At 38.7% G+C, this 27,720-nt stretch overlaps 1 protein-coding gene across 1 annotated transcript in view; it reads right to left on the bottom strand.

Annotated features, from left to right (window-relative positions):
* LOC121453642 (dystrobrevin alpha) overlaps positions 1-27,299 on the bottom strand; it is a 361,338-nt gene extending 334,039 nt beyond the window's left edge. The window contains exon 1 of the mRNA XM_041660545.1: positions 27,099-27,299. The gene's annotated coding sequence lies outside the window, so the exon portion shown is untranslated. The remainder of the gene's footprint in view (positions 1-27,098) is intronic.
* Positions 27,300-27,720: the final 421 nt, after the last annotated feature.

Below are 27,720 nucleotides of genomic sequence, written 5' to 3' on the forward strand. Positions count from 1 at the left end.
ACCTTAGCAGCCATAGCCTCAAACACACACACACACACACACACACACACACACACACACACACCTCTTGGAAAATACAGGACTCTTTTTCCCCTTTATGCTTCAGTTTGAACTTGGGTCATTTCTTTGTTTTTGGAGATGATGTCTCTCTGCGCATCCCAGGCTGGACCTGGACTCTTCATCCTCCATCTTTGTCTCCAGATGCTGGTGGTACAGATAGTCGCTGCCATGCCCAGCTTTATGTTGCTTTTTTCAAATCTATTTTGTAGAAGAATGGTGGTAAAATACCCTTTTCTCTGGTCTCACTTTAATCACCTCTGTTCATAAAAGCTCGGCTGTATGAACACAAAACAAAGTTGAGATCTGATGTCTAAGCTTAACATAAATATTAGAAAACTTTGCTTTCCAGCTACTGTGAAAAACATGAAGGGAAGACAACACAAACAAACAGAACAAGCACAAGAAAACCAGTGAAAGCACAAAAATTAAGAGGATATGAGCACTACAATAATTTTGAAAAAATAGTCCCCTTCTTTGAAACGTTCTTCTATTTGAAAATATAATTCACACCTAGATAATAATCCTCAAAATCAATCTAGTCATATACTAACACTAAAAGCATAAGCATTAGAGAGTATTATTTTACCTACATTATAGTGGAAAATATTACTTTTATAATGTTTTGGTTAAAGGGGATAGGTAGAAATTATTGGCATATTGCAAATAAAAGACATTTGTTGTTTATAGCTAAGAGTCAGTCTTGTAGTGGACAATCTGGACTTTACCAACAGAAGTCAGTGTGATGGGACATAGTCTATGAGTAAAGTGCTCCCTGTGCAAGCATGGAGACCTCTATTCACTTCTCAGAATCCACACAAAAGAGCAGGAGTGGAGCCCTGCACTTATAATCACAGTTCTAGGGAGGCAGAGACAAGAGGATCTCTGGAGCTCACTGGCCAGCCAATGTGGACTATTTCACTGGTTCCAGGCTTGTGAGAAATCCTGCTTCCCAAAATAAGTTGGATGGGTCTTGAGGAATGGCATTCAAGGTTGTCCTCTGAAATACACAGGTATGCATATACACATGCAGGTTAAAACCCACCAAGACGCCAGGCAGTGGTGGTGCACGCCTTTAATCCCAGCACTCGGGAGGCAGAGGCAGGCAGATCTCTGTGAGTTCGAGGCCAGCCTGGTCTACAAGAGCTAGTTCCAGGACAGGAACCAAAAAAAAAAAAAAAAAAAAAAAAAAGAAAGAAACTATGGAAAAACCCTATCTCGAAAAATCCCCCCCCTTCCCAAAAAAAACCAAACTTCCAAGCAAGCAATTACTTTAGGAAATAGTAAATTTTAGCAGTCAAGCTAGAGATGGGGGTCCTTGTTTTAGAACGGATAACTCCATGTTTAAGAAAACACTCATTTTTCCAAATAAAAGGAAATGCCTGCTCATACGGTGCCAGTGAACAGAAGTAGGATAATGACAGCTGGAAAGCCTAATTCCCAAGTGCTGTAGAAAGATAAACACTCAAGAAAAATGAGTAAATGGAAGCTATATAATCAGGTGGAATATGTGTGTGTGTCTGTGTGTCTGTGTCTGTGTCTGTGTGTGTGTGTCTGGTACGTGAGTGTGTGTGTGCATGTGTTTGCACGCACACACATACACACATCAAAAGGAAGGAATTCTAAATACAAAGACTAGTAGCAAATACTGAAATAAGAAGACAGTAATATTTTTATCATCCAAAATGTGTATCATGTTCAATAAAAGGCGGATAAATTGGTCACAAGCTATTTCTTTGTCTTATTCAGTCACAAGACAATTTTAAAAAGATGTGTGAAGTAAATAAAGTCATGACATACTCAGGTAAAGAAATGGTACCATAGAGAATCATATTGAAGGGGTCAGCCAGACCCAGACAGACAAACATGACATGTTCTCTAAAATTCAGGGCTCCTTGCTCTGAATCTTCAGATGTGAGTATATAACTTCGGAAGAGTGAAGAAAGAAGGAAATTAAAAATGGAGGATTGCTTGGGTAGAGAAGTAGGTGAGGACAGGGAGGGCTATAGTAGGGTACACCTGATCAGATGGGAGAAGTAGGAAAAACAAGTGACTCTAGTTAGGGTTGGGAAGGGAAATAAATATGGAAGGAGAAAAAAGGGTAAGAGAGCAGTAAGGGTATCTGTAAAGTCTTTAGGAATCAAGCTATTGATGATATACCTTTAAATCCTGTAATACTTGTCAGTATGTATATCCATATACATACATAGTTTAATAAAATTTTCTCATCTGGAAAGACAATGGATACTTCCAAGAACCAAAGTTAATCCAACAAAAAAACACCAACTCCAGGCATAAAAAGTCCTTTTTTGAATTGTTGGTCAAGGCTGTCCAAAAGACTTTCAAAACATTACAGGTTATTGTTATTGGGTGATTCTTCCCCAGAGTTGGAAGGTAAGACTTGGAAACATCATATACTTCAGATACATGGGTCAGAGACCCCAAAACTGGTACTGACCAGAATGCTGCCTCCCTTGAGACTAGATTTCATGGCACCAGAAGACATCATGCAAACTTCCAAAGGAGGAAGATAACTATAAACCAGTATAGCACAGTCATTCTAAGGGTGCAATAGCAGCACATGTAACTGCATGGAAACTAGCAGCTCTCTAATTGGGCTTAGGATCTTATAGCAAGAAGATCATGCCTATTTTAAGAAAGCTAACAAACTCTCAAGACTAGTAAAGATACAGATATTGAAGGTTTAGGATACAGGCACTTTACTAAACCAGTATGATTCTTAACTACATTTGAAATATTTGTTCTTAACCAGAGATAAGTGTCTTCATACCTCATCAAGGAAACTTTTCTTCGTAACAGATGGAGATCATTTCAGTAAAACCACAACCAATCAAAATGCCAAATTATGGAGCCCGGTCCCAATATATACATCTACAAAACAATTCCCATACCTAATGCTCAGAGAACAATGCAAAGAGGAGGCAGGAAGATTGTAAGAGCCAGATGTCCTGAGACATGTGACAGGGAGTGTCCTGTGAGATTCTGTCTACTAGTAACGTCAGAAGCATCATCCATAATATCTCACCAACATGACAACCTAAACATAGCCTAAACTCGGACTATACCAACCCTCATACTAACATGGTGGGAGGAAAAACTCAGTTTGCCTCAACCCCACACAAAGAACTACAGAGAATTAAGGAATGATGACAGGGAGAAGAAATATTCTTCCCTAAGGACGACCACACCAACTGGTTATTCAATACCAAGTGTTCAACTCTGAAAACATACATACAAGCAGGATTATATGGACTGTGCAGGTTATATTGATATATTTACATATAGGGCATGAATTTGAAAAAGATCAAGGATGGGCATGGGAGGGTTAGGAGAAGGAAAAGTACAAATGAAATGATGTAATTATATTATAATCTCAAAAACCCAAAGAAATAATTTCTAAGAAGTAATATTGAAACTTAAATATAAATGATGTATAGAAACTAAAAATTTCAGCCTAAAATTGTGCTTAGTAATCTGTGGTTCTCTAATTAGAAAGCTAAAATATTAGTGATGGGAGTAGGTAACAAGAATATACGTATCTGTTACAATTTCTAGATTTAGTTGTTAATTGAAAGCATCAAATTATATAACAGATCCTAAAATAAAATTGAACAACATCTAGCGACAGGAGTGCCTGACTGCTTCTCAATTTGCGTTCATTTCTATTTTTGTGACTTTCACAAGACACTTTAAACATTTTAACTTTAGTCTTCTTTGCTCTTTCCCCATTGTAGGCCTTGGAACTACTCCCCAATATTAAAGCTCTATTCGGAAGTGTGCTTTCTGTTTCTTCAGGACAGTCTTGTAGGCAGTATTGCCTTCAATCTCATATGTCCTCAGGGAAGAGTGCTTGTGTGTGGTAGAAAAGAATGCCCTGTGGTGGAGCTGATGTGGGCCTGACAGCGATGAACTCAGTCATCTGCACATGCATCTGCCGTTAACAATAAGCCATGACAAGGCCTCCTAAAGCGTGTCTTCTTTATATGATGATGACACCACCCTCACCTCCAAAGACCGTCAAGACCAGTGTCACTGTAACACCATAGACATGGGAACTATGGGGAACAAAAAAAGCATAGCTCATTATTTCTGATGTCTGTAAAAAATCAGACATGGAGTAGATTTGATTTGAGAATAGGAAATAGTTGTGCAAGTAATTAATATGTATTTAACAAAAGAGATGGTTTGGGGAGGATAACATTTTAAATTTCTTTGCTATAGGTCCTTAAGAACACATTAATCATTAAAGAATATAATGTTAAATTCAATGAATAAAATTTCTCTAAGCCTAATGAGTGGAGAGTCATTAAGAGCATAATTTTAGTGCAGTCTGTAATGGTTGGAAGAGTTAATTCTAGCACAGTAGACTGGAGATTTAGCAGACAGGAGAGTTGCCTAGAGGGCTGCCTACAAAGACAGGAGGTTCTTGCCATAAGGAATAATGCCTTAGCATTTGCATTCTCAGAAATCCTCCTTTGCAATTCTACCTCTGCTTCAGGCTTCTTCAGGCTTCGACTAGCAGCTCTAACTAGCTGACTCTAGGGTTAGCTTCAGTGTCAATTATATTGTCTCTGGGAAGAAAGGCACAAGATATGTTTTTTGGAGGGGTGTGATCTTGTTACTGTCAGTTTTCACTGGTCAGTCTACTAGATTCAAGCAGAAAAATTCTTTGCCCCATATTTTGTGTTTAATATAACTAGAAGTGGCCCAACAACTTCTATTATCTATCTATCCTTCTGTCTGTCTGTCTGTCTGTCTATATATCTCTATTTTTTCAATGAACAATTTTATAGCAAAGGAAACAAATAAGGATAGGTGGTCCTGTGAGTTTGAACATGGATTTCTAATCATTACTTTTCTTTTTCTAACTCAAAATCATTTCCCCCACACACCCAGGTGGAAGATGTTTCAAGAAATGGAGAACATTAAATGAGAACATAATGAAACCCAGTACAGCATGCTTCCAGGATGTTGCATGATAAAACAGCCATGAGAGCAGAGGAGACCTCAAGGCTTACTTCGCACACTGTACAGATAGGGCTTTCCAATGAAAGAGAGATCACTGACTTGGAAAAGTGATTGTGGGGTGGTGGTGGGGCATGGTAAGAATGTTTTCCTGTGATCTCTGCAGTTTAGAGGGGTGGCCTGCTCCATGAACCCTGTAACATCAGTATCCAAACACTCATTGTGCTCTAGGAATCTAGAAAATTTTAGTTAATTGGTACTAGACCAGCTGTACCTCTTGAGATTTCTTCTCCGAGTCATGTAGAGTGATAATGTTCAGTTTACATTTGTAGAAATGCAGAGTTCATGTCTATCATGATAATAGAACTTTTTTTTGTTCTTCTCACTATGTACAACTGAAAATCATGCATGCTATGCATAAAACAGACATACAATGACCCTAAAAGTCAGACAAAATAAAGAAAACTGGCTGTAGGGTCTGTAGGTCCAAGAAATGAAGTAATTAATTCCTTGAATTTTTCTGCTGCTTCATCCATCAAAATATGCCAATCAAAGCAGACATCTCTTGCTTGTGGCCCAGCTCAATTTCTTCATTTTTACACAGTTCAAGATCCCCTGCGTAAGGAGTGGTGCAGTCACAATGGACCGGGTCTTTACATATCAATTAACTAAAGAAAATTGGTCACAGAAGTGCGCATAGACCAACCCAGTGCAAACACTTTCTTATTGCAACTCTTTGTAGGTCATTCTGGGTTGTGTCAAGTAGACAGTTAATCCTGACTATCACAGCCATGTTCGTTGCAAACGAAAGAATGAAAAATTCAGCTAAGACAAAAAAAATGTATAAGGAATAATGGAGTAGAAACTTCAGAATAAAAAGAAATTCCTAAACTTGTTATGTAGCTGAGGAGGAATACATAAATCTCCCTCGGAAGAGGAAATAGAGGCGATCTCTTGGTTGGACTTGGAGCCTGTGGACATGAGGAACTTGAGGAATTGGGTTGGGGGTGAGCAGAAGGGAGGAGCACTGAGAAAGATAACTGGAAAGTGTGGCTTTACAGAGCCCAGTGAAGCCTGATGCTGGGGAAAATGCTAGGAGTCTACAGGGAGGCCCCAGCTAAGGTGCCTGGCAGTAGCGGATGCGGATGCATGGCCTGAACTGGCCATACCCTGTTATCTGGATTGGTGACTACCCCAGTTGTGAGTGCAGAGCCTTCATCTAGGGACTGATGGAGGCAGATTCAGAGACCCAACGTCAAACATTGGGTGGAGCTCAGGGAGTCCTGCTGAAGAGAGGGAGTAGGGATTGTAGGAAATGGTTGGGAGGGGGCGGGTCAGGAGCATAGCAGGAAACCCACTGAAATGGCTAGCCTGTCTCATGGGAGCTCACAGAGTTTGAACCAACAACCAAAGGGTCTGCATGCTACCCAGCTAGGCCCTCTTCGTAAATGTGACAGCTGTGTAATGTGGTCTAAATGAGGGACTCCTGGCAATGGGGGCAAGGGCTGTCCCTGGTGCTTTGACTGGCTCGTGGGAACCTCTTTTTCATGCCGGATTCCCTTGCTCAACCTGAATACAGGAGGAGGTGTTTGGTCTTAAGGAAGTTTGATATACTATAATTTGCTAAAGCACATGGGAGGCCTGCCCCTTTCTGAACTATTATGGAGGATGGAGCAGAGGTAAGGAGGGAGGATGGGGTAGGAAGAAAGAAGAGAAGAGAGGCTGTAGTTCAGGTGTGAAATTAATTGGCTAATAAAAAAGAAAAACTAAGTAATGATAGTAATATAAAATTCAATGAGTTAGCTCAATAACAAGATGGAAATGACAAGATATAATTTCAGAGTTGGGAAATAGAATCATAAAAATTACCAAATTTGAGTAATAGAGAGAAATCAGACTGAAAAAGGCAACATAAGGAAATATGCAGTGGGCCATATAATAGAGTCCAGAGATTTATAGTAGATTATAATCCCTAAAAACTTTGAATGTTGTCTGAGAGTTTTGTAGCTATATTAGGTTCCAGATCTTGTCCAAGGAGAATATCTTGGGTTATTCACAGGGAACTTCACTACGTTAAGCACAGTGGCCATAAAAGAAGGAAGCAGAAGAAAAGATTTGCTTTGGAAAGAGAATAGATGATATGATGACAACAGCTATAGGTTGACAGGACCCAACGAAGTGAGTGTAAATTAAAGACCACAGGGGACCTTCAAGATCAGGGCAGGGAAGCCCTAAAACCTGCAGAGAGAGCAAGTCTACCAACTGCCTGACTTTAGCCAGTAAGACTTATTTCTGATTTTGACCCAAACCCAACAAGTCTGTTGTCAGGCACCACGTGTATATCCATCAGTTACATCAGGCACAAGAGACTACATGCCATGGGACTATGACAATAGATCTAACAGTCATGCCTCAGAGACATGGAGCAGAAAAAAAGCATAGGATTGAAAAACTGGCTAAAAATTGATAGATTAATACCTTCCAAATTTGAGAAAAGACATAAAACTCACAACTTAAGAAACAGACCCAGAATATCACACCCCAAATAAATATTTTCCATTGTACAACAGCATGAAATCTATGAAAAATGGAGGCAAAAATCTCTTTTTAAACAAGGGGTTGATGATACTTTTTCTATAGGAGAAAACCAACAAGGATGGGGTAGATTCATCATCAAAACCTTTCAGGACCAAGGAGAAACCAACAGTTTTTGTTATAAAATGACAATTATTTTGTCACTAGAGGACTTGGCTTGCTCTTAAATGATAGCCTTAGGCACAATAACTGTAAGGGTGTAATAATGGCACACACACACACCTTAGCAGTAACCAAGAACTCTCAAATTGGATTATAAACCCAAAAGGAGGAAGAATGTGCCTGGTACTGGAAATCTAGCTAACTACCCAGGATGAATAAAGTCATGGATCTTGGAGAAGAACCTACAATCACCACTTTAGGGATTTAGCATAATCCCTAATTACATTCTGAATATTTGTCCTTATACACATATAGTGTAGTACTCACCCCCCATCAAGGAAATGTTTTCTTTGCAACTTATGGAGACCATTGTAGAAAATTGTAACCAATCAAAATGCAGAATTGTGGAGCCCAATCCCTATGGGTACATGTATGAAACACTCCCACACCTAAAGCTCAAGGAACATTGGGAAGAGGGGTTTTAAAGACTGTAGGGCAAGAGGGTCATGGAGTTTGCGGTGAGATTGTGCCTCCTAGTATCATCAAAGTCTATAGATGTAAAGTGTCACGAACTTGACTATCCTGTCCTTGACCTGAACAAGGACAATAGACATGCCAAAGTGTATATTGATCACTAAGAGACCTTAGATCTATACAAAGATCTGCAGGCACCTAAGAAATGCTGAAAGTGGGAGAAATATTCTTCCCCAGGGAAGATAACACCCAAACAGTTAGTCTTGGAAACATACAGACAAGTAACATTATATATAGACTGAGCAGATTATATTTAGAAATATATTTGTATATACATATCTGAATGAAATGGCAATTAATGAAAAAGAGGCCATGATTTGAAAGAGTAAGAATATGTGGGAAGGTGTAAGGGGAGGAAAAGGAAAGGGGAAACAAAAAATTGCTAATTTTCTATAGCTCTGTATTTAAAATTAGGAACACAGTAAATCTCTTGAGGAAAAGTCTAAGGAAGTTCTCTGAATAATAGATTGGACTGAAAAGATAGAGAAGAGTTAAGAGTCTAAGTCCAGATCCTCAGCAGCTATATAAAAATCCATGCAAGGTCATGTATGTCTGTAGGAGACAGTAGCATGCTTAGAGCTCTCTGGCAAGCCTCTCTAGCTAACCTGTGAACACTGTCAGTGAGAGACTCTGTCTGCAAAGACAAGGAGGCAAGGTGATGAGGCGGAGAACTCTTCAGGAAGACACATCAACTTCTGGCCTGTTCAGACAGATGCGCACACATACATACAGCACATATAATAAACAACAAACAGAACAGAAACAGGGAATACAGAATCTTAGAACATAAATGATGAGTTAAAAGAACATGGCAAGCAAATTATTGCTAAATAAGATGAATATTTTGCTGTCTTCTTGAACTTTCTAAATGATGCTCACAATTTAAGCATAAACTGTGATTCTCTCTGAAGTGTTAAATATATAAAAGGAAATAGTCAACATAAAAATGATATATGTAGTAGAGGGATGTGAGTCTTTTATACTTTACTCAACTTTAAAAATAATAACAATAGCGTTGAAATCTTCTATAAATATGATATAGTGCTTAGCAAATCACTAAACAGTTATAAAATCTGTATTTTCAATACTTTACACAAAGAAAGTGAAATTCTAAATGTATCCTAATAACCAGTAAAATGGTATAAAGATTAGTAGACAAAATAAAAAGAAAGAACAAACAGAAGCTAAGACAATAGACTGATAGGTGATTGTTTATAGTAAATACTAATGGCACATTAACAAACTAAAAGATAGATTAGCAGAAATAAAAAAATATGACCCAGCCTATTTATTTATAAATAACCTAAATAGTCTATCATAACTTAAGGATGTACAAAGTGTGAAGATGGAAAAATGAATGTGAAACTATCAAGTGAAAAGAAAAAGAGCTTATATTAATATCAACAAAGTAGAGATCCAAGGAAAGCACAATTGTACTAGATACATAAAAGAATATTATGTAATAAATGAACTGTCAGTACGTCTGGAAAGTTTAGGAGGCCGTAAGTATGTATGCAACAAATAACCGTTACGAAATAAGCAAATCGAAATCAATACAACTTGAAGAAGAAAAAACTTGGTATTGTGTATTTTTTCATCAGTAAGACAATGAACAGAAACTCAATAGAGATATTACAACAATACGACCAACCAACATGATTTAATGTGTCAATAGATGGCCCCACTGAAGGTGTCCAATCAATACATTTTGCCAACTTGGACAATACACAAAAATGTGTCACATGTTCAGGCATAAAATAGGCCTCAGCAGAGCTATCGGCATTTTATGGCTTCTGGGACACGGAATGCCAGTTTTCTTTAATGGTGTGAATCCTGGTCTATTGATTAACACTCCAAGGTAAGCTTCATACCTGGGAGTACTCAGTCAAGAATTATTAGAAAATTATAAAACATAAGCATCAGCAAAGATAGAAGAATGGAAATCCTAGGAGGTGTGTTCTCTGACCATCACGGATAAAATGAGAAAGACAAGCCAGAACAATATCAGGAAGTCTCTAAGTGAGAGGCATGCAGCAACACTTCTAAACAACACAGATGCCAAAGAGGAAATTAACAAGACATTTACAGCACTGAATGTATACAATTGACAAGTAGAAAACACTTAAAACTAATAACCTATATTTTTCTCACCAGAATTATAAAACATGAACAATATAAACTCAAACAAAAAATGGGAAAATTATTTAAAAGGGAAAATTTCAGTGAAACAAAAAGCTGAAAACCAACAGAGAATAGGAAATGAAACAGTATGTTCTTTTACAATATAAATAAAATTGGAACAACCTCTGATAAGGCTACAAGAAGAGAAAAGGCAAATTAACTACATTTTGAAAAAAAAAGGGTATTACTCCTGAATTCAAGATAATATTCGAAAGCCTCTGAATTATTCTACGTAAATGCTATTGACAAATTGCAAAAAGTGGACAAATTCCTCAATAATTTAAATTTCCACAAATAACACAACATGAAGAACAAGTGAATAATCTTGCCTTATTGAGCATCATGCTCCATCTCCACCAGGAAGTCCTAACTTCGAGCATTTCAGAATGTGACAGTACCTTGAGGAAGGTGCTCTGAAGAGGTGTTTTAGGTAAAGTTTAGTTGTTATGGAAGATGCTAATGCGCTGTGATGTGTGTCTATTTGGGAATAGGAGACTTTATGCAGAGAATCCCGGGCTGCTTGTATGTACGCAAAATGACCTCGTGAGAAGACTGCTAATCAAACTGAGAGACCTCAAGACCAACCAATAATAGACCAACAGCTCAATCATGGATGTCAGCCTCCTGAACTTTGAAAATGTTTGTCTTTTTTTTTCTCCTCTTTTTTCTTTCCTTTTCTTTTGCTTCTTTTCCTTTTCCTCTCTCTCTTTTTTCTTTCTTTCTTTCTTTCTTTCTTTCTTTCTTCAAGACAGGTTTTGTCTGTGTAACTCTGACTGTTCTAGAACTTACTCTTTAGTAGACCAGGCTGGCTTTGAACTCACAGAACAGCCTTTGTCTACCTCCCAAGTGCTGGGATTAAAGATATGAACTGCCACCACCCAGCATGAAGATTTTTATGGTAATTACACCACTCGGTCTGTAGAAGTTTCCTATGACAGCACTAGGACAATGAACTAGTTTGCAATTTTCTCACCGCTGTCATCAAAAACCAAAAATCAAGTTGCTGACAAGAAGCAACTGGGAAGATGAAGGGTTTGTCTTGGCTCACAGTTTGAGGCTATACTCCATCATACCATGAAGTCATTGTGTGAAGAGCTCAAGACAACTGTCCACATTCCATTCACAGTCAGAAAGATATGAATGTTTGTGCTTGCCTGACTTTTTCCTTTCAACTTGGTGTGGGACCTCAGCCTCACACACTGAGGGTGGATCTTTCCATCTCACGTAACCTAACTTAGATAATCCTTCTCAGATCTGTATAGGATGTTTCTTGTGTGATTCTAGATTCTGTCAAGTTGGTCATCGATCAGCACCACATAAGTATTAAAATGATTGATTTTACCCATGCCACCTCAGCAGCTCTCTGGGTCATAGATTGAGACTACACAGAGTGAACCAAGAAGTGAGTGACCAGCACCTCAGTTGGACAACTGGCAAAACCGCAGACCCTTGGCAGGTAAATCTTCTGCAAACAGGCTGCCACAACACCCCTGCACTGGACCTTGTAATCCTCAAGTTCTACTCAGAACCCAAACCTTCTCATCCCCCGTGACCTCAGTAAATCTCTGGGATACAGACTGCAAGTGAATAGAGCAGAACAAGAAGTGAGTGACCAACCCCCCAAGCTGGACAACCCAGTCTCTGGGCTCTAGGTCCTGGGGCAAAAATCCAAACCATTCCCTCTTGTAACTCAGATGCCCTAGCCTGCCAGCAGGAAAGCCTCCTGAAGGCAGGCTACTCCAACATCCTGCACTGGACCCTGTAATCTACATATTCCACTCTACCACCAAACCCACCCATTCCCCGAAACCTCAGCAGCTCCCTGAGCCACAGATAGTGACTGCACAGAATGGACCAAGAGTATCTCCCTGAGCCATGGACAGAAGCTAAAACAATCTGGCCAAGAGAGGATCACTGAAACATAGACACCAACTGCCAGGACTGGACCAAGAGAAACAACATTGCCTGCATCAATTGGAGGAAGAGATGGGTAGGCGCCAAGGCAAGAATACATTGAACACTCTAAAGAGCAATATGGCAACACCAGAACCTAGTGGTCCTAGAACAGAAAGACTTAAATATTCTAACACCAAAGAAGCAGATGCAAGACCAGACTATTATACACAGAAAAAATTTCAATCAACATAGAAAGATAAAACAAGATATTCCATGACAAAACCAGATTCAAACAATACCTATCCACAAATCCACCACTGCAGAAAGTATTAGAAGGAAAACTGCAACCCAAGAAGTTAGATGCATCCCCAAAACATAGGCAACAAATAACTTCATACCAGCAAACCCCAAAGAAGGGAAACACACAAACATTACCACTGAAAATAACAGGAATTAACAATCACTGGTCATTAATATCTCTTAATATCAATGGACTTAATTCACCTATAAAAAGACACAGGCTCACAGAATGGATACAAAAACAGGATCCATCCTTCTGCTGCATACATGAAACACATCTCAACCTCAAAGACAGACATTACCTCAGAGTAAAGGTCTGGGAAAAAGATTTTCTTTTTTTTTTCTTTCTTTTAAAATTGATTCTTATTGAGCTCTACATTTTTTTCTCTGCTCCCCTCCCTGTCTCTCCCCTCCTTGCTTCAACCTCCCTCAAGGTCCCCATGCTCCCAATTTACTCAGGAGATCTTGTCTTTTTCTACTTCTCATGTAGATTAGATGTAAGTCTCTCTTGGTATCCTCATTGTTGTCTAAGTTCTCTGGGATTGTGGTTTGTAGGCTTGTTTTCTTTGCTTTATTTTTAAAAACCACCTATGAGTGAGTACATATGATAATTGTCTTTCTGTGTCTGGATTACCTCACTTGAAATAATGTTTTCTAGTTCCATCCATTTTCCTGCAAAATTCAAGGTGTCGTTCTTTTTTCTGCTGTGTAGTACTCTATTGTGTAAATGTATCACATTTTCCTTATCCATTCTTTGGTCGAGGGGCATTTAGGTTGTTTCCAGGTTCTGGCTATGGCAAACAATGCTGCTATGAACATAGTTGAGCACATGTCCTTGAGGCATGATTGAGCATCTTTTGGATATATACCCAACAGTGGTATTACTTAGTCATCAGAGGAATACAAATCAAAAGAACTCTGAGATTCCATCTTACACCTGTAAGAATGGCCAAGATCATAAACACTGATGACAATTTATGCTGGAGAAGTTGTAGGAAAAAGGGAACATTTTTGCATTGCTGGTGGGAATGCAAGCTGGTACAACCCCTTTGGGTGTCTGTGTGGCGAAATCTCAGAAAATTAGGAAAAAACCTTCCTCAAGACCTGGAAAAAGATTTTCTAATCAAATGAACCTGAGAAACAAGCTGGTATAGATATCCTGATATCTAAAAAATAGATTTCACACTAAAATCAATCAAGGGAGATGGAGAAGGACACTTAATACTCATCACAGGAAAAATCCATCAAGACAAGTCTCGTTTCTGAAAATCTGTGCCCCAAATACAAGAGCACCCACATATGTAAAAGAAACATTACTAAAGGTTAAATCATATATCAAACCCCACACACTAGAAATAGGAGACTTTAACATGTAACTCTCATCAATGGACAGGCCTGCCAGACAGAAACTTAACAGAGAAATAAGAGAATTAACCGATGTCATGACTAAAATGGACTTAACATATATCTATAGAACATTTCACCAAAACACAAAAGGATATATCTTCTTCTCAGCACCTCATGGAACCCTCTCTAAAATTGACCACATATGCAGTAACAAAGCAAACCTCAACAGATACCAACAGTTGGAAGAATCCCCATATCTTATTGGATCACCATGGTTTAAAATTAGAATTCAATAATAGCACTAACTGCAGAAAGTCTACAAATTCATGGAAATTAAACAATGCTAAATTGAATCATCCCTGCATCAAGGAGAAATAGAAAGAAATTAAGGACTTCATAGAATTCAGTGAAAATGAAGGCACAACATACCCAAACCTGTGGAAAACTATAAAACCAGTGCTAAGAGGAAAGCTCACAGCACTAAGTGCCTACATGAAGAAAGTGGAGAAATCTTACTCTAGCGACTTAACAGCACACCTGAAAGCTCTAGAACAAAAAGAAGTAAACTCACCCAGGAGGCATAGAAGACAAAAAATAATCAAATTGAGGGCTAAAACTAATAAAATAGAAACAAAGAAAACTATACAAAGAATCAGCGAAACAAAGAGCTGATTCTTTGAGAAAATCAACAAACTGTTATTCAAACTAGCCAAAAAGCAGAGAGAGAATATCCAAATTAACAAAATCAGAAATGAAAAGGGGGACATAAAAACAGACACTGAGGAAATCCAGAGAATCCTCAGGACATACTTCGAAAACCTATATACTACAAAATTGGAAAATGTAAAAGAAATAGACAATTTTATAGGTAGGTACCACATACCAAAATTAAACCAATACCAGTTGGACAACTTAAATAGACCTATAATTCCAAAAAAAAAAAAAGATAGAGAGAAAGAGTACTCAAAAGTCTCCCAAACAAAAAAAGCTCAGGGAGAAATGGTTTCATGGTGGAATTCTCCTAGTACTTTAAAGAAGAGCTAATATCCATACTTCTTAAAGTGTTCTATACAATAGAAACAAAAGGAACATTGGCAAACTCTTTTTATGAGGCTACAGCTACCCTGATACCTAAAACACACAAAGACTCAACTAAGAAAGAGAATTACACACCAATTTCCCTCCTGAACATTGATGGAAAAATACTCAATAAAATCCTGGCAAACTGAATCCAAGAACACATCAAAAAATCATCTACCATTATCAAGTAGCCTCAACCCAAAGATGCAGGGTTGGTTCAGCATATAAAAATCTATCAATATAATTCACCATATAAGTAAATTGGAAGGAAAACATATTAATATCTCATTAGATGTTGAAAAAGTCTTCAACAAAATTTATCACCCCTTCATGATAAAGGTCTTGGAGAATTCAGGGATATAAGAAACATATATAAATATAATAAAAGAAATACACAGCAAGTCAACAGGCAGCATCAAATTAAATGGAGAGAAACTCAAAGCATTTTCACTAAAGTCAGGAACAAAACAAGACTGTCTACTCTCTCCATATCTATTGAATAGTCTACTCGAAGTTCTCACTAGAGCAATAGACAACAAGAGTATATCAAGGGTATACAAATTGGAAAGGAAGAAGCTAAGCTTTCACTATTTGCAGATGAAATGATAGTGTACATATGTAACCCAAAAAATTATACCAAGAAACTCCTATAGCTGATGAACATCTTTAGTAATGTGGCAGGATACAAGATCAACTAAAAAAATCAGTAGCCCTCCTATATATAAATGATAAAAAAATGAGAAAGAAATCAAAGAAACATTACAATAGCCACAAAGAACATAAAATATCTTGGGGTAACACTAACCAAAGAAATGAAAGACTGTGAGACAAGAACTTTATGTATTTGAAGAAGGAAATTGAAGAAGATATCAGAAAATGAAAAGATCTCCCAAGCTCTTGGAGAGGTAGAATCAACATAATAAAAACAACCATCTTACCAAAAGCAATCTGTAGATTCAATAAAATCCCTATCAAAATCCCAACACATTCTTCACAGACCTCAAAAGAACAATACTCTACTTCATATGGAAAAACAAAACAAACAAAAACCCAGAATAGCCAAAAAAATCTTTACAATAAATGAACTTTCAAAGGTCTCAAGCTCTATTATAGAGCTACAGTAATGAATACAGCTTGGAATTGCCATAAAAACAGACAAGCGGACCAATGGAATCATATCGAAGACCTGAATATTAATCCACAGACATATGAACACCTTATTTTTGATAAAGAAGGTAAAATTATACAATGAGAAAAGAAAGCATTTTCAACAAATAAAGCTGGTATAACTGGATGTCAAAATGTAGTAGAATTCAAGTAGATCCATATCTATGCCCATGCTTACTCAAAAGTCAAGTCTAAGTGGATTAACATAAATCCAGCCACACTGAATCTCATAGAAGAAAAAAGTTGGAAGTAACCTTAAATGCATGGACACAGGAGACTACTTCCTAAATATAACACTAGTAGCATAGACACTGAGAGCAACAATAAATACATGGGACCACCTGAAACTGAGAAGCTTCTGCAAGGCAAAAAACACAGTCAATAAGATAAAACGGCAACCAATTGAATGGGAAAAGGTTTTCACCAACATCACATCAGACAGAGGATACATCTCCAGAATATATAAAGAACTCAAGAAACTAGACATCAAAAGACCTCATAATCCAATTAAAAATGAGGTATAGATCTAAACAGAGAATCGTCAACAGAAAGACTTAAAGAAATTGCTCAACATCCTTAGCCATCAGGGAAATGAAAATCAAAATGTCTCTGAGATACCAGTGAGAATGGCTAAGATAAAAAACACTGATGATCGTGCTCCCTCGCCTTCTGCTCCTGATTTGGACCTTGAGATTTCCGTCCAGTGCTCCAATGTGGGTCTCTGTCTCTGTCTTCTTTCATTGCCTGATGAAGGTTAATATTCAGGAAGATGCCAATATGGAGCACGAGCAAGGAACTCAGGACCGCGAGGGGTATACCCACACACTGAGACAATGGGGATGTTTTATCGGGAACTCACCAAGGCCAGCTGGCCTGGGTCTGAAAAATCATGGGATAAAACGGGACTAGCTGAACATAGCGGACAATGAGGACTACTGAGAACACAAGAACAATGTCAGTGGGTTTTTGATCCTACTGCAAGTACTGGCTTTGGGGGAGCCTAGGCAGTTTGGATGCTCACCTTACTAGACTTGGATGGAGGTGGGCGGCCCATGGGCTTCCCACAGGTCAGGGAACCCTGATTGCTCTTTGAGCTGATGAGGGAGGGGGACTTGATCGGGGGAGGGGGCGGGAAATGGGAGGCGGTGGCGGGGAGGAGGCAGAAATCCTTAATAAATAAATAAATTTAAAAAAAAAGAAAAAAAAAACACTGATGATAGCTTATGCTGGAGAGGATCTGGAGTAAGGGGAACACTCTTACACTGCCTGTGGGAGTGCAAACTTGTATAACCACTTTGAAAATAAGTATGGTAGTTTCTCAGAAAATTAGAAATCAATCCATTTCAAGATCTAGCAATACCACTCTTGGGCATATGACCAAATGATACACACTCATACCACAAGGATACTTGCTCAGCTATGTTCATAGCAGTATTATTCATAATAGCCAGAATCTATAAACAACCTAGATGCCCCTCAACCGAAAAATGGATAAAGAAAATGTGGTATATTTATACAATATAGTACTATTCAGCGATAAAAATTCAATGGCATCTTGAAATTTGCAGGTAAATGGATGGAACTAGAAAAAAAACCATACTTAGTGAGATAACCCACACCAAGAAAGACAAACATGGTATGTACTCATTCATAAGTGGGTATTAGATGTAAAGTAAAGAATAACCAGTCAATAGTCCATGATCCCAGAGAAGCTAGGTAACAAGGAGAACCCTAAGAGAGACAAATACGGATCCCCCTGGGAAAGGGGAAATAGACAAGAACTCCTGAGAAAATTGGAAGGATGGTTGGGGAAGAAGGGAGAGCAAAAGTGGGGGTGGAGAAGAAGAGAAGGAAGAAGGAGAACATGAGGGAACATGATGTTCAGATGGTGGAAGTACAAAGAGGGAGAGCAAGGAAAGAGATATCTTGATAGAGTGAGCTGTTGTGGTGTTAGCAAGAAATTTGGCACTAGAAAAATTCCCAGTAACCCACACGAATAACCCCAGCTAAGACCCTAAGCATTAGTGGAGAAGGTACTTGAACTGACCTTCCCCTGTAATCAGATTGATCACTACCTTAATTGTCATCATAGAATCTTCATCTAGCCACTGACAGAAGCAGATACAGAGATCTACAGCGAAACACTGGGCTGAGCTCCCAGAGTCCAGTCAAAGGGAGGAAGGAGTGATAATATAAGCAAAGTAGTCGGGACCCTGATGGGGATACCCACAGAAACAGCTGACCTAAGGTAGTGAGAGCTCACTGGCTATAGACTGACGTCAAGTGAGGGAATCTGCATTGGCCCAAACTAGGCCCTCTGAATGTAGGTGATAGTGTGTGGCTGTAGCAGTATGTGGGTCTACTGGTTATGGGGTCCAGGATTTATCCCTAGTGCTCTAACTACTTTCTGGAGCCCATTCTCTTTGGGTGGATACCTTGCTCAACCTAGATATAGTGGGGAGAGCCTTAGTCCTGCCTCAAGTGATGTAACAGACTTCGTTGACTCCCCATGGGAATCCTTACCCTCTCTGAGGAGTGGATGGGGGGGGGGGTGAAAGGTGTTGGAGTGGGTGGAGGGGAGGGAGAGGGAACTGGGGTTGATATGTAAAATGAGAAAAGTTTGTTTTTAAAAATGTATAAAAAAGAAAAAAGATTGTTTTTCTATTTTAAAGTCTGTTAGAAAAACACTCCTCTTACTCAATTTGCTCCAATGGGAATTGCATTAATTTTTTAAAAACTGAACAGCAATTATAAATATTTTCTTTCAGAAAATATCAAAGAAGGAAAAGCATCCCAACTAATTTATGAGGCAATTGTTCTCTTGACACCAGTACTAATGACAGCAGCACAAAGGGATAATGCAGGTCAATAATGGTCATGAATATTATTGCAATAAAAGAATATAGAGATTTTTTAAATAATAAGTCTTACTGTACCTTGTTTGCTGTGTTCAGTTCATATTCCTGGGACACCTGTTCTTTTCTGAAGGGAAATGGAGGAGGAGTGGATCTGGGGAAAGAAAGAAGGTTGGGGAGGGGACTGGGAGAAAGGGGGAGTGGAGGGACTGGGAGGAGTGGAGTGAGGAAAACTTCGGTTAGAATGTGTTGTGTGAGAAAAGAATGAAAAGAATAATGGGAAAGAAACCATTGAGGAAAGACCAAAAATAATGAAGAAATGAAATGGGTTTTTCACACAAATAAAAACACTTGATTTAATAAATAGGATTGTCTATTGCTGCTTTTTAGTTGATCATGGATTCTGCCTTTATTTTTGAGAAATTCCTGCATATATACAATACAGCATGATGCCAGCCCCAGTTTCCCACTCTATGTTCCCTCTGACATGTCAGCCTCAGAACTTTGTGACTTTGTTTTTTCTGTAACCCAGGAAGTTCTGTTGGCCATATGTATTAGAGGTGCGGTCATCCATGAAGTGTGGGAAACCTATCAATGGTCACATCTTTAAAAATAATAATTCTCCGTCTTCCAGCAATTATTCATTATCATTAGCTCCTCAGTAATGTATGACCTAAAGATTGTCAATGATTTTTGGCAATACAGACAATTAATTCTAAAATTTGCATGCCAAAACAAGGAAACTAGAGTAGCTGAAGAAACTTGAGAATAAAGTGGAAAGGATCCAACTAAATAATTTCAAGATATGAAAACATAGTCAATATCATTAGACATTAATGAAATGCCAATAAAAACCACAATAAGACATCACTACTCACCTAACATAATGGTCAAAATAGATATAACAATAACAACAAATCTTGGTGAAGATTCAGAATCAGTCCCTTATGCATTATTGTTAACAGTATAAATTCCTCTTGGAAAAATTTGATAGTTTCAAATAAAAAGGCAAGTTATGCCTAGTATTTTTGTCTCCAAAATAAGAACTATATTCAAACAAAAGATGTATTTGGAGAGTCACAGTAGTTTTTATAGTAGCCAAAACCTGAGGAAAAAATCAGTATTTTTGGCAGTTGACTGTCTAAACAAACCATGTCACCATGCATGCCACAAAATGCTACTTATCCATAAAAGTTAGAAAGCTTTTAAAAAAATATATCTTATTTTTGTTTAAATAAAGAGCATGTATTGGATTTTATTAGTACAAAGCTTTCAAGACATACTTAATCTTCTCAAATCTTCAGAGAAATGTATTGATGCGTGTACAAGCAAACCCTAAAGTTCCATATGGTGTAATTCTATTTATATTACCTTCCACAAATGGCAAAATTGTAGAAATGGAAAATAAGTTATTCACTTCAAGGAACTAAGAGAGGGAAATAATTGGAGTAAAGTTGTTATGGCCATGAAGGCACAACAAGAGCTAGCCACATGATGATGAAATCTACTTATCATTATATCAGTGTCAAAATTCTTCTTCAACATAGCGTTACGGTTTTGCAAATTAATACAAGATGTTGAAAGACTGGGGAGATAGGTAATGGGGCAATAGGTTCTTTGTGTATTGTTCCTTACAACGGCAATTGCTGAATTATCTTAATTAAAAAGTTAAGCTAAAATGCGAGTTGGTTGCATTATAACTATGCAAGTTATATCTTTCAATAAAGAGTACAGCCATAGAATGAAGTGGAATTTTACATGAATTTCTTTTAATAACTAATAAATGGTAGTACGAGTTTGTCAATATTGGTGAAGTTACACAGTTGTTTTAATTTCTATATAAGGTTGGCATAATTAAAGAAGTTCAGTAGACCCAGACTTTGTCCTCTATACAGTCTTAGAGTTGTTCTTAGCCTGCAATGGCTATCAGATAGGTCAACTTACGCATTCACTAAGCAACTACTAGTATTCCATGACTCTACTAGTATTCCATGACTAAAGGCAATCCCTGCTAGAAAATAATGGCAGCATGCATTTCACAATTGGTTTACCCTTTTCCCTCTTCACTGAAGGTTTTATGTAAGAAATACTCTAGTAACTAATAGTTCCCAACCTTCCTTATGCTGTGACTCTTTAATATAGTTCCTCATGGTGTGATGACTTCCAACCATAAAATTATTTCATTGCTTCTTCATCACTATAGTTTTGCTATTGTTATGAATCATAATGCAAATATCTGATCTGCAAGATATCTAATACATGACACACCAAGGGGTCATGACTAACAGTTTGGGAACCAATAAAGTCTAGTTGTTAAGTTCTAAAACACATATACTAATAAATCTACCTTTATGTTAAATAATAAATAACATTAGATGAAGGAAACTCACTAATTTTATGTGGTACCCATTAGATGTATCCACTCAAATTTTATTTTATTTTAGCAAGGGTATGATATAATCAAGTTTTTGTTCTGTTTTTTGGGGGGGTAGGAGGCCTAGATATAGTCACATGACTTTTCTTGACCAATAAAACATAAGAATTCTTCAGTATCACTTTCTGTTGGAAGACTTTACCAACTTATAGTGTTTAAACATGGTCTGCATGTATCATTATAAACTATAACGATATTCAGGGATTAATCAGTTTGTATACTTCAATGACAAAAATGGGAAATAGAATCTCTCATTGATCATGATGGACTATAATATTGGCAAAAATAAATCTTTGTCATTTTCAATCATTATTATCATAGCATAATTGTGCAAAACGCTTACAATAGGACACTGTACTGTAGCATAAAACTTTAAATTTCATTTAATGTATTATTCATAAGTGTTATCCATAGCATTGTTTAATCTAAGGCATTAAAAAAGTAAAATGAAAAAAATCAAGTCTTATATGTTTTTGTTTACAGTGAATAAATTACTTATGGTAAATGTACCTATAATAAATAAATGAGAGCCATAATTGCTTTATGATACCAGGCTTTGTATAAGCAGAACACAAAAAGAGATAATGTATTATATGCTTCCAAGGGATACATAAGTCACTGAAAATATGACTATAACTCTCAGCATTTCCAAGAACTTCAAAGAAGAGACACAAACACTATACATGTTCACCATTCATGAGATCATGCTTGATGGAAGTCATATCAGTTGCTCACCGACGTTCACTAACATTTATCCCTGAATGCTAAGCAAAGACCTTTGATTACATTACCATGTCTAGCCAATTATCATTTCTCTTTGTTAATGATACATTCCACAGAATTAGGTTAACCTTATTTTCTTAATATTTAAAACTGCCTAATTTCCTCCACTTTTTAACCACAACAATTACATTGATTTATGTCAAAAGATCTCAATGCAAAAATTAGCAGAGTCATTTTCATTGTATCAAGGTAATTTAATGGAAGTTTTATGTTGTACTCTAGTCTCTTTGCAGTGTTTAGTTTAGACAGACACTGGGGAAAATAGCACAAGTGATGGCGAAGTCTGGGTTTATTCCTAGTTACAGAAGCTCTAGATATTATAGATAGTTTCCAATAATTTGAGATGCTAAATGTCGCATTCTTAAATTTGAGAACATTGGTGTTTCTAATATTCAAGCGACCATGTTTTAAATTTAAGCATGCACATAATATAAAATGAGAAAATTTTCACTATCTGGCACTCATCCCTTCTGATCTAAGCATTATATATACACTGATTCTGTTTTATACATATTTAACTGGTTAAGCATCGGGCAAAATGTGTTGACACAAAAAGCATTGTTTTCTTTCAATCAAATTTTATTAAAGGAAATAATTGAAGAAAAAAATTAGGAGTCATGTTTTCCAACACAGATGGAAATGGACCCTGGAACCTCAATCCTCAAATGTGAAGCCCATCTCTAACTCTTTTGACTGTGCTCATAAATATTGTTCTTATGCTTCAACTTTCCCTTCTTTAAATAAAGATAGATAATTGCAACAAATACAGACATGTGGCTATTTTGAGACAGGAACTTCAATTAATTTCTACAGAACTCATAGGATAATATTCAACTCAGAAAATGATAAATGTTAGAATTATGTTTTCTTTAACACAAACATTCCACCCCCCCACCTCTATGCTGCCCTTGGCCATTTCAGCAAATCTTAGGGACTAGTGATGACTCAGTTACAATTCTATTTGAGACATTTTGTGACCTTAACCACAACAAAAACGAAAACCACCATTTAGTTTGAGAGCACTGGTTTCTGCAAGGAAAGGAAAAGACTGTTGTTGATTCAACCTACATAGCTTTTTGGGAATGGGGGTAATAACCAAATAAAGGCAGCAATTTCTCCATATGCTTTGAAGAGGACTAGAAGGAGTTCTGTCACCCATGCGGTGTCCACAGGGCAGAATGAGGAAAAGTTTAAATGATAACCAAAGGACGGCTCAAGTCTCTGACTCAGAAAATGATAACCAAGGGAAGACTCGTGTCTCTGACTCAGAAAATGATTCAGAAAATTGCGCTGCAAGCACTGCAAAAAAAAAAAAAAAAAAAAAAAAAACCACACACACACGAAAACTGGCCTTGATCAACACTTGGCACACGGCTCCTCTCCAAATACTGTCACTTTTCATTTATTTTCTCTGTCCTATTTTGACTTCCAAGACCTATCTAGGAATCCTCTAACACACATTGCCACTCGGCAAACATTTCAACTTGAACACAATAATTTATTTAACAAGATCACTTTCCTAATGATCTTGTTAAAGCTGCTTCTTTGATGGGCCAGTGCTCACATGTCCTGACTCCTCCAGTTGTTCAGTGTTCCTTCTTGTTCCCTACCCAGCAGCAGGTATGAAGGACACTCTTCTCCCCACAGAGAGGCAGTTCCAAATCCTCCCAAACCAGAGGGTTGGGGCAGTGACTGGACAGTCAGGTCAGAAAGCCCACACGACGCAAAAGCAGCAAGAGAATGCAGCTTCTGAAACAAGTATCAGAAATCATAAAGCAGGAATATTTTTGAATCAGTGAAGAGAAGACACTGATAAGAACTGGGGGAATTTATGCCTTCAAAACACATAGCAATTTAGATAAGGATTTTGAAAATGTCATGTTGTGTCAGAATTTTAAAAACATCTTACTTTTATTTATATTTCATTTTATTTACATATTTATTTTCCTCTGATTTCCCCTCTTTTTACCCTGTAGGTTCGTGGTGCATCTATTAGTTCACTGGTTTAATAGTATTCCTAAGTTGGGGACAAGTCTCAGCATCTATGTCTGTTTCCTATGCTTTTTCTTATCCTCTTTCCTTCTGTTTGTTTATTCTGTCCCATTTTTATTATTAGTTTTTGTTTTATCTTATTTTATTATATTTTATTATTATCCCTTAGAAGCCTGTTTGTTTTCCAATAAGAGACAGAAAAGGGGGTATATCTGGATGAGAAGGGAGGAATGGGAACTAGGAGGAGTAGAAGGAAGGGAAACAGTAATAAAAATATATTCTGTGAGAAAAAAATTCAATAAAATAAAAAAAAGTTTCTAAAAAAAAGAAAAAATTAACAAAAAAGAAAATTCAGGTTCAACATTAAGACATTTGTTTCTGGTGGCACGCAATGCTATGACCTCAACGTTGCATTCCAATGTTCACAAATAAACATCTAGACATAATCCAGGCATGGCAGGGACAGGAGGGACAGCCAAGGGAGAGTTGGGTGATGTCTCGTGTTTACAGATCTGGTTTTCATGGTCACATAATTCAGTTGGCTTTTAGGATCTTTTACTTATAATTTTGAAAGTGTGAGTTTAAAATTATGCAAACTGAATTTAATTCAAGTAAAAAGGCAAGAATGAAAGGCAATCCATGAATGTCAAAACAAGTTGGAACTTTTTTTATTTGGAGAAGCAATTACATTTACTTTAAAAATAACAGATGAAGACTTAAAGAGAACATCTGTCCCCAACAGTGTATTTTATAAAATCTCTGTGATAAGCTCAAGTGAGGAATGCTCTCTAAACATGTGATTCTGGGGTTGAGCCCACGGAGACTTTTCTTTTCATCATGGTTCATTTCAAGCAAGTGGAGAAGCTTTAAAGCGTGTGGATTCAGAACTAGTGAGAAAACTTGATTTCCGTCTTCGTTTTTACATAATTGTGTAGACAGTACAGACAACTGGTTAAAAGCGCGGGCATACACAAATGCCCTCAGAATACAGCCTCTCTTTTCATCAGTGGCAGTTGAAAGAGAATTGCATAACTCTTTTCCTTGGGTGCCCAAACCTGTCAGATTGATTGCATTACAGATAATGGAACTGATTAAAAATTCTGCAAGATGAAAATGGTGTTCTGAAGAGCAAAAAAAAAAAAAGTCAAGTATAGAAAATCCAGTTTTTAAACAAATAGACTGATAACTCGGGAGGCTTATCCCTAATTGTAAGCAAACACATAGCTTGAGTCGCCTACCTGATGGTAGTTATGTTAGTGATAAGTCTTAACTACTGAATTTCAACATTGCTGTTCCATGCATTGATCTATAATAACTCTAGGAAACTTTGTGTCAAAAGTAAACTACTCAATGGCACTAAAACTATAAAAAGAAATCAGTCGTGCTGCATGTACCCAACGAAGGGGTTCATTTTCAGGAAGTTTTAGGTCACTGTTCATTCCCCCTAAGCTAAATGGGCTCTGACAGGTAAGAACGATGGAACCCCGGGGAAGCTATTTTGCCTGAATAGCCTTTGTGGGGGAAAGGTGGCTGCTATAATTCAGCCCACCTCTTACTCCAGTCGAAGAACCAAGAAACATGATAAATTAAACAATACTGAACTGTTTAAGATGTGGAGATAATGAAATAAGCAAAGTAATAATAATAACTACGTATACTTCAACAATACAAATATTTATGTCAAAAAGACACAAATCAGAATAAACACTAGAAGTGATGAGCGGTAAAAAGAAGCCTTTAAGGCAAACCTCAACTCAGAAGCTGTTTAGGAGCAAGAATAAACCCTTTAGGGTTCTCCTCTATTGCTAGTATACATTCCATGCCCTGTTTCAAGTTCCACCCTTATCCTCCCAAAGACACCATGTCCCAAGGCTGTCCAAGAGCAAAACTGTAAGGTCAAGCCCTAATGATACCGCGTCCCAGCATGCCTTTGCCAGTCTCCTCTGTTTGGCTTTGGGCAATGGACAGAGTCCTCTCCCTACCTCCCACTTTGGGTACCAGAATGAACATTTCGGCTGTCCTCTGTCCAGCCCAGAACTCAAAAGTGGGCAACAGGCTAGGAAGGCTGGAGGCAGACAGGGAGCCCCGCAGTCCCCACTGCCCACTCGTGCTTAGCGCTTCGCGCGGCCCCGCGCCGCACTGCAAAGCCCGCCCCACGCGGCCGCAGGAGACACCGGCGCGCGGGTTTCCCGGTCAATCCCGGCCTCCCCCACTCCTCTCCAGACTTCCCCAGCCTCAGTGCCATCCCCGGCGGGGGCTGGCCACGCAGCCTCCCAGCATCACAGCCCACGCCGGCGACCCCGAGGGCAGATCCCAACAGAACACCTCATCCCGCGGCGAGGGCGCGGGGAACCGTGGGCAACCCTGGCCTCGGGTGGGCTGCAGCGCGGGGATCCTTCTGCCACGCGCATCCCGCCGCAGCCGCCGCCGCCCCGCGGGCCCAAGGCGCCGCCCCGCCGCCCTGGGAGGCGCCTGCTGCAGTCCCGGTACTCCGCACACGCCAGGCGCGGGTGCACAGGTGGGAACCCCGCGAGTGGGCACCGGGGCACAGCCCTTCCCCGCCGCCGAGGCTCCAGACTTTGCCAGGCGTCTGCCCTTGCTAGGGCGCCCTGGTCCCTGCGCAGAGGCGCCGCGCGTCCTGGCGCCTCCCGGGCTCCAAGGATCCGGGTTAGGGACAGCGCTACAGCAAAATCCCTGAACCCACTCCTAGCCTCGCACCCCGACCCTTTGAACCCCTGAGTTTTCCCCCACCCCGAGCCGTCAAGGAAGCCGTCACCGCGCACACACACCTTGCAATGGACGGGCGCCTGGGTCACCCACTCGCCAAACTCTTAGAAGGTGTCCATCGTCTGCAGGGAGGTGTGGGCCTTGAGTGGGAACCGCTCTCTGATTATTTAGTAATGTTGGAAGTGCCGGGTCCGCTGCCAGAGTTGTGGGTCATGTGGGCACAGCGGAGGCTGGCTGCTGCCTGTACCAGGGTTTCCTGAGGATCCTGAAGCTATGATCTCATCCTCCTCATCCGCCTCCCCCGCCCCTCTCCACGGACGCGCACGCACAGCACACACACACACACACACACACACACACACACACACACCCTCGTGCACACCCCCGCGCGCGCACACACTCAGACTGTGTGGCACTAACCTCTTCTCTGTACCCAAATATTTCTCCTGGAAAATACAGTGTTTATACTCCTCATTGAAAAAAAGAGAAAATCCTTCTAAATGAAGATTTTTTTCTCCTTCAAAGCTTGATTTATGTGCTTTGTTTATTTTCTCCAGTTTTCTACCCTCACGTGCAGGGGTTTGAAGCAGCGTCCGTATTAAAATTAAAAATAATCATCCTTTTATATTGACCCAGATTTTGATACAAACCCAAGAACTCAAACAATGCAATTCCCATTTAAAA

The sequence above is a fragment of the Microtus oregoni genome, unplaced genomic scaffold (genome assembly GCF_018167655.1).
Source record: "Microtus oregoni isolate MIOR12 unplaced genomic scaffold, Mior012 000011F_ref0000422, whole genome shotgun sequence".
Classification (NCBI taxonomy): domain Eukaryota; kingdom Metazoa; phylum Chordata; class Mammalia; order Rodentia; family Cricetidae; genus Microtus; species Microtus oregoni.